The sequence below is a fragment of the Salvia splendens genome, chromosome 5 (genome assembly GCF_004379255.2).
Source record: "Salvia splendens isolate huo1 chromosome 5, SspV2, whole genome shotgun sequence".
In the NCBI taxonomy this organism is placed as follows: domain Eukaryota; kingdom Viridiplantae; phylum Streptophyta; class Magnoliopsida; order Lamiales; family Lamiaceae; genus Salvia; species Salvia splendens.
The window spans coordinates 27,126,153-27,132,807 of record NC_056036.1 but is presented as its reverse complement, the minus strand read 5'-3'; the positions used below and the strand labels follow the sequence as shown (position 1 = coordinate 27,132,807).

At 37.7% G+C, this 6,655-nt stretch overlaps 1 long non-coding RNA gene across 1 annotated transcript; it reads left to right on the top strand.

The window, feature by feature from the left end:
- The first annotated feature begins 3,817 nt into the window (after positions 1–3,817).
- LOC121802686 lies at positions 3,818–6,264 on the top strand. The gene is made up of 2 exons (XR_006050833.1): positions 3,818–4,891; positions 5,458–6,264. It is a non-coding gene; the product is annotated as an uncharacterized LOC121802686 (long non-coding RNA).
- Positions 6,265–6,655: the final 391 nt, after the last annotated feature.

The following is a 6,655-nucleotide window of genomic DNA, read 5'->3' as shown; positions in this document are numbered from 1 at the left end:
GAAGGACAACTACTTAGCGGAAGAATTTGAGAGAAGGAATATGCCACGTGTGAAGACATGACACACTCTAGACACTTAGATTTCTTCAACGGCCTTGCTCAACACCCACCGCGCTCGTCACGCTCAACCTGCACATTTTTAAAAAGAAATGCAGGGCTGAGTACTTGATGCACTCAGTGGACTCATGCCGAAAACATTTTATAAAATATTGTGTCAGCATTTAAAAGTGAACTCGGGGTTTTATAAAAGACCAAGTCACCCAAAACATTTTCTCGCTCAAAAGTATGGTTGCAACCCATTTTTCTCTCTCCTCGTACCATATCTGAACCTCCTATGTGAAACGAGAACGTGGCCACATTCTCGATCACCGGACCGGCCAACTCGAAAGCTAGCGCACGATCCCCTCTGTGTACACTAGCTTGAATAGGGACTCGCTCCCTAGACAAACCCGAATTCGATTAAACTCATAACTTCTAGTAGGGACTCGCTCCCCGCTAGGCGATCAGATAGGCACATCCTCAAAAACAAAATACGGCATGACACAAAATATTTGGAATTTAATCACATAACTCGTACTTGAAATAAACTGCTTAGGACATAGTCCTTAGCCCACCTCGTTTTCTTACAGTTCTTAACTTGAAAATTCTCACTCCGCCTTAACTCGCTTGTGAAAGAAAACCCTTTTGAAATAAATAATAAACTCATCAAACTCAAGAAAACATCTAATTAGAATGCATGCATCCTACGTGTGTGCTCGTATTATTCTTAATTCTTTCCTAGAGAAAACACATTTATTAAGTCTTTATACTTTTCTGATTTAAAACATCGCCAAAGAAACAATCTGCCCAAACAATAAATTATACTCCCCATGTTGGCATTATTTTTTTACGTGGCCCAACACTAACCCTTTTTCTCTATTTAAATTCTAAATAGTCCAAAACAAGAAGTGGCCAAAAACATTAAGTAAAAAGAAATATGCTCCCTGCCACCTACGCCTATCTCCCTTTTATCACAACAAATGCTTATTTAACCAAAGCCCCAAAACTTAAAATATACTCCCAGCAGGGTACCCGTGCAAGAAAGCCTTCCTCCTGAACATGGCTGTGAACTGCTCGCACTCTGCCACCAGATCATTAATGTTGCTCTCCGCCTCCGTCGCCGCCGCCTCTGCCTCCGCCGTCGCCGTGGATTCCAGCCGGCGTGCTCCAGTCAGGCAGCACAGCCTCCACCTCCGGCTTCGACAGCTAAGCTTCCTAATTCTAATTACGGTCTTATTTGATTTTCGTAAAGAGTAATTGAAACAACAATTGGTTTCAAGAGCCTAAAGATAGAAGCTTGTGTGAACTACCGTGAAATATTGAATGATGTGTCATAGAACTCAAAACGTGGAGATTTTAGATTGGAGAGGAAAAATACCTTGCAATTGCAGGATAGAATTGGGTGGAAGAAATCAAAGTCTTTCTCTACTCCCTCTCGGTTTCTTTGGATGTGTGGAATGTGAAATATGTGGAGTGGTTTGGGTGTATATATATATAATAGGGGTGGGTCGATACGATATATCATATCGAAAACGTTGTATCGTATATCGTATCGAAAATATCGATATGAAAGAATTTCATATCGTTATCGTATCGAAAGTTTCGATATATCGAACTTTCGATATATCGTACCGAAATTCGATATATCGAAAATAGCGATATATATCGTATATTCGATATATATCGTATATTCGATATAAAACGATATATCGAAAATATCGATATATATCGTATATTCGATATAAAACGATATATCGCGATATAAGGAAATTCATATCGTTATCGTATCGAAAACTTACGATACGGTATCGTTTCGTATCGAAAATTACGATATATCGAAAATCCGATAATTTTTCGATATTTTTCAATACGATACGAGCGATATATCATTTTTTCGATATTTTTCCCCAGCCCTATATATATTACTATGGATGTATGTATCTTTAAAGATTTAATTTAGTTTGTTGGAGAGATTTTAGGGATTAGAGATATGAGAAGATTTTTGGTAGGTTTGGAGAGATATATTTGACCAAGTCAACTAGCAAAAGATTTAATTAGATTATTATTTTTTTTCTCTCCTTTATTTTTCGAGGTGTTACAGGTTTTGAGTTAACATATTTTTATAAAAAAGTTTAAGTAGTGTTCTAAATTGATATATTCCATCAAATTTCTCTAACACTTATAGTTCTCTTCTTTTTTATCCTATTCACTCCCAAATTATGTCCTACAATAGTGATACCCCAAAGGAGACTAGCCATAGTCACGTGAGTCCTGCAGCTAGGAGGAGAGTCCTTATGAGGATATAGCCGCCAGCCCTAGTCCTAGAGAGGACAGAAACCCGGTTGAGGACGATGATTCAGTACGCTATCCCGCTTGTAGCGCGTCTCTCTGAAATTATTCATAATGTGGACACTAACTTGGGAGTAATGTAATCTTTGCTGTACACTTTTGTTCAATTTTGTGAAGTACTAAAACTAGTATTGTCTTGCGATGTGGATTGAGAAACTTCCAAGCTTATCTTTGCAGACTACAATTTTTTGTGTTGTAATTTATCTTGTATAGCTTTTAGAGCTTATGGTGATGAATTGGCAGAGAAGTTTTAGTTGTGTAGCTTATTTAATGGTTTGTGATATTTATGGTGTTGTGTTCTTGCATTACGTTGTCATATCTTTTTACCGAATGCACCGTCTTTGAGTAGAGAACAATGATAATCACTTGTGATTTTGTTATTAGCTGAATAGTTTTAAATTTTAGTTGATCATGGTTTCTGAGCGGGTTTCGAGATTATGATTGCTATGACTGGGAGTGAATAGGATGAGAAAAAGAAGAGAAGTAACAGTGATAGAGGAATTTGACTTAATGTATCAATTTAGAACACTATTTTTATTTTTTTTTATAAATATATTAATTTAAAATTTTTTGTACTAAATTGAAATATCAGTTAAACATTTTGTATATATAGTGTAATTACTCCTTTCCTAACTACGTCTTCAATCCTTTCTTCAGCTCTTGAGCATCTCTCATTCCAACTTTCTTTTTCTTTGAAGTGGCAAAAGTCCTTTTAAAATTTTCTAGGTCTTACGTATACTTGGGAATAAATTGAATAAGGATCAAATTCACGTCTTTTCCAGTTCCAACGGCACACTAAGTTCGCATGGTGTAAACCTGACGGCCCTCAGGGCCTTCTAAAGTTGATTTTTCTTTTTTTTTTCTCGCTTGAATTTAAATTCCATCCTTTTGTTTTTTCTCCTCAAGCTTTAGCATTCGGCCCTAAAATTATATCAATGAGTCTAAACTTCACCTTTAGAGTGCATTGAATCATACTCCTAGTAAAATAAGATTACAATTTTATTCTCTCACACAATGGAGACCATTCCATGGAATTGTCGATTTGAATTGCTACTAATTTTAGACCAGACTTTTCGTGACACCAACAATTTTCGTATCCAAATCTTAGTCACCTACAACCATTACCTAAGTTTAAATAATTCGTCGACATCATAGATATATGGACTAAAGTCCCTTTTTGGTCCTTAACATATAGCGATTTTTTTATTTTAGTCCAAAACATTATCTTTTGAATTATTCGGTCCCTCACAAATAAAAACGGGTCACATTTGGTCCATTTTGGACGGAATCGTCAAATTTTTGACGGTTTTAATTAGCGGATCATAAATCCGTCACTAATTTTGTTTCTTTGAATATATTCAACCCCACCCTACTCCGGATGCAGAAATGGAGCGGGCAATCCACCCGAGTCTTCAACAAATAGTCGATTTGAAGGTTTGTGAAGTGTTGCTTCACCACATTCAGCACTCCATGAATCTGAATCACTGGAAACCAAAAAACCAAACATATACCAAACTACTTCTGTATTTCCAGCATTTCCCCCAAATCAATGAAGCCCTAATTCTACCTACATTTAACCTAATTCGTTGGTTCAATCGCCAGAAACCAACGATGTTCAAAATTTCAAAATCAAGCACATGCCAAACTACCTGAACATCTAATTCTACTAAATCACAATGCAATTTCTCATGATTCACAGAATTCAGAAACGAAATCACCAGAAAAAGAACTCACATTCCTCTTCTTCAATTTGGAATCGCCTTCGGTGGAAGAGCTGTTGTGCCATTTCAACAAATCAAGGCTTCCCTTCGCGTTCAAATTCGCGGGCTGAAACTCGTGCTTCGCCGGAACGCCCCCCGGAGACGGATCCCCCAACCTGCCAGGCGTGGTTGAGCACCGTCCTTCCCTTCTCCGGCAGCACCACGGTGGCGAATAGCGTGATCGCTGTTGGTAAAGGATTGCTTCGTGCACGTGGCGGATTGTGATTGGGAGGGCGGGATTAGGAGGAGGAGGAGGAGAAGCGCGGTGAGGAGTAGGGCTGGGAATTCGGTCATCGGTTAGTCGGTTAACCGAGAACCAAACCGAAAAAATCGGTTCTCGGTTAACCGATAACCGATTTTTTTGGTTATCGGTTCGGTGTCGGTTCCCATATGAAGGTCATGATCGGTTCTCGGTTATAACCGAGAACCGATCGGTTATAACCGTAAAGAACCGATTGGGCTTAGTTGATGTAATTTAATTATTTAAAACTGGCCCAAAGACTCATTTTACTATTGAGCCCAAGTTACATGAAGCCCAATATATCCCCAAACAATTACTAACCCTTCTCCCACAGTCCGTCAGTCCCACTCCCAGAGCTCCCTCCCACACCCTACCCCGCTCCTCCAACACGCCACACCCGCCGCCGACTCCCACCCGCCGGAGACTCGTTCCGCAGCGACTCCTTCCGCCGGCGACTCCTTCCGCAACGACTCCTTCCGCCGGAGACTCCTTCTTTAACTTAGGTGTGTTTGACGGAGAGCAGTAAATCAACTACTGTTACTCTACTGACTAATATTAACAGCAGTAATTTTGTTTTCTCAATCTATTTTGTTAGAGATTTCCACAATTTCACATGATGCTTATCTTATTTAAGCTGCACAAATTTATACGTATATACAGGATAGACATATTAATCATCAGTTAATTAATCTGGGTTAATTTTAAAATGGATATTAAACTCTAGTGTTATGTATTAAATTGATTGATATTAAAGTTTAATTTATTGTAAAATAAGTACTCCTATTAAATTTAATATTTTTATAATGTTTATAATTTAGATGACTTTCGAATATGATAAGCAGAGGAATTTTTTTATCAAAATAATTCAGATGACTTTCGAATATGATAAATTGATAATGGCTTGCTCATTAATCTATTTGGTGACTTTTTGTACTTTTTGGTTTCCATGAACTCATGCTAGATATAATAGGTTCAAGTTTGCAGTTGGTTTAAAATTGTTTATTATGTTCAATTGTGTAGTCTATCTCAATCAGCTTCCACTGATTCTTTATTTGTTGTCTGTTTAAAGATGGAAACTTCAGAATCTCTCACCCAAGACGTAGGTAGCAACCGGCCAGACCTCGATATTCTTGAAGATATTGAAATTGAAGAACTAGGGCTAGGGGAAAAGGGAGAAGGAAAGGGAATGGCGTCAAAAAATGGGAATTCATCAAAAAAGCGTAAAAATGTAGAGAGGTCGGATGTGTGGGCTGAATTTGATAAAGTGATTGTTGATTCGGTTAAAAAAGGAAAATGTAAACGGTGTGATTCGTTGATAGCTGCTGATCCGAAGTTAAATGGCACATCCGCGATGTGGAAGCATCATGCTTCATGTTTGAAGAAACATGAAGCGGGAAAGAATCAAACAACACTCAGCCAAGATGACTCGGGAGCTTGTGATTCAAACAACACTCACTGAGGAGGGAAGGCGGAGGTGGCGATGCCATTTTAGTGAAGCTGAAACACAGAGAGAGATTTGGAGAGAAAAGATTGTGATTTTATTGTTTCTTACAATTAGTTAGTGACGGATTAGTGACGGATTAGTGACGGATTTATGACGGATTAGTGGCGGATTAGTGACAGATCATTTTCTCCCCATTAGTGACGGATTTGTGGCGGATTTGTGACCTGGTAATTAAACCGTCAAAAATTTGACGGTTCAGTCCAAAATGGACCATATGTGACCCGCTTTTATTTGTGAGGGACCAAATAATTCAAAAGATAATGTTTTGGACCAAAATCAAAAAATCGTTATATGTTAAGGACCAAAAAGGAACTTTAGTCTAGATATATGTGATGGAAATACGAAAGAGAAGAAAAAGATAAGAAGTAAATGTAAGAGATAAGAAGTTTTTTAAAAAAACCTATAACAAACAATTGTAGACTTTTAAAAAGAAAAAGAACAGGAAAGATAAATGATAAAATACAGATAAGAAGAAAAAAAGTACAACGATCTAAACATTTATTGAAAATGTGAACTAAAACAATATTTTTGGGCAAGTTATCACTCAGAAAGAGAATTTACAAATAACTTATGAATCTAGATTTGCAAAATCAACTAACAAAGTGCATACTTCAGAATCTTTTCATAATTATTTTTTTCTTGAAACAATTGAAATTTAGAGCATCCACAATGGTGCTCGGTGGGCGAGACGGCTAGTGCCGACAGGACAAGACCGCATTGAGCCGCCATTGCAGTTGATTCGCCATAGAAATCGTCTTTCCAT